Below are 1,877 nucleotides of genomic sequence, written 5' to 3'. Positions count from 1 at the left end.
AACAACAACAACAACAACAACAACAACAATAATAATAATAATAATAATAATAATAATGATATAAAGAATTACGGGTTTCTTGCATTGTCGTGTAGAACAGGTAACATAGAACTTAGCGGATATATAAATTGGAGTCAACTAATGAGTAAGCACGAGAAAGCACGTTTTCAGCAATTAGTTGCACAACTGCAAATATATTTCTATCATGCAGAAATTATTTCCTCCTTGAGATACGATGATAGATTGCCCAATCAGATTCCCAAATTTTAAGATACAATAATTTCCACTTAGACGCGTCTTGCAAATATGACGGAAAACTTTGGAAAAATACTGACTAGTCATCAAAGCATTTTTGTCGCGAGGAATGCAAATTGTTTACTCGCACGTTTTATCTCGAACAATTTTATTTTTTCTGAATATACGTCCAATCGCGTAAATCAATTTACTAACTACAATTAAAATTGTAACTTTAAAAAGAAAATTATACTTTCTTCTACACGAGCATACTGTAATAGTTTCGAAATATTGTAGTATGGATTATCCTTGTAGAATAATTTTCTTGACATTGCACGAATTGATATCATAGAATGTTATCATTCTATTTAGATATAAACAACTGATGCATTTTTATTTTATATTAAGCGTCGTAATACCGTTAAGAAATTAGACATTACTTAGACATTATTTGCTACTACAGCTTGTAAATTTATCTATTGTGCAAAAGTTGCGTAGTTGTGAGCCATATTTTTTATACTTATACTTATCGTATCTAAAGGACTTCATTATGAAGATTAAAGTTTACAGAAATGACTCATAACGATTAAGTGTACGTCAATGAAATCGGAAGCTCAATTCGGAAGCTCGCAGATCTCTTTTGACAACGGAATAAATGTTAAAGGTCGAATAAAAATTAATTTGTTGCAGATATTTACAATATTTTTTTATTACATATTTACATAAATAAAAATATACGTAGGAAATATAAATATAGCTAGCTTGTTATTGAATAGACTGAAAGAATTATAAGACACCTTTTCCGTTTTTTTATATTTTTTTAAGAGAAACCACTTTGCACCTATACAAGAATGATCGAAAAAGAACCATTAAGGATTTGATAGAAGAAAACAATATAAACATGAATAATAATAAAAAACTTATTTTGTTGTAGATAATAGGGGAGATTGTGATATCCAGGAACACACTGTACTTTGTGACATACTAATTATTTTTTAATAATAATGAGATTTTCAATGTTAGCAATTCAGTTGTATTGTTTCATTCGAAATATAATATAACTGAGCTATCGACACATTAAAAATCTCATTATTATTAAAAGAATTAATTAGTGTATATTAATTATTATTATTAAAAGAATAATTAGTGTACGTTATATTCTTGGATATTACAATCTCTTCTACTTACATATTATAAATAATACAAAAGATTGCTTTTTCTATTTATTATATGTATTATAAATCTTATAAATCTACTGCATGATCCACAATATTATTAGTGTGTTTTCTTCGCTGCACAGAAGAACTAATTCTAAAAATATGATGTATTTTCGATCCCGGTATAAAATCTCGAGTGGCTTACCGGTTGCATTGATGAAATTCGTGTTGTTGAGAATGGCAAGCACTGCATTGCTTGAAGAATACATATAACGACGACAAGTGAATGAAGTAAAAGGACAACCTCATCATGGTAATTGACACCTTTATAGCGCGTGTCAAAAGTAAAACTGGATAGCCATCACGCGTCCGCTTTTAAACGAAAATCCAAACGGCAACCGGGAAGTTCCCTCAGATGAACAGTCGTGCGTCGAGAACGAACTCGTTTGGTAGTCCCTTAATCCTGTCCCCTCTTCAATGTGTTCG

At 30.0% G+C, this 1,877-nt stretch overlaps 1 pseudogene; it reads right to left on the bottom strand.

Moving 5' to 3' along the window:
* LOC108685959 overlaps window positions 1-1,660 on the bottom strand; it is a 3,234-nt pseudogene extending 1,574 nt beyond the window's left edge.
* Window positions 1,661-1,877: the final 217 nt, after the last annotated feature.

Source organism: Atta colombica, unplaced genomic scaffold, assembly GCF_001594045.1.
Source record: "Atta colombica isolate Treedump-2 unplaced genomic scaffold, Acol1.0 scaffold163, whole genome shotgun sequence".
NCBI classification, from domain to species: Eukaryota; Metazoa; Arthropoda; class Insecta; order Hymenoptera; family Formicidae; genus Atta; species Atta colombica.
This window is presented reverse-complemented; position numbering and strand designations above follow the sequence as displayed.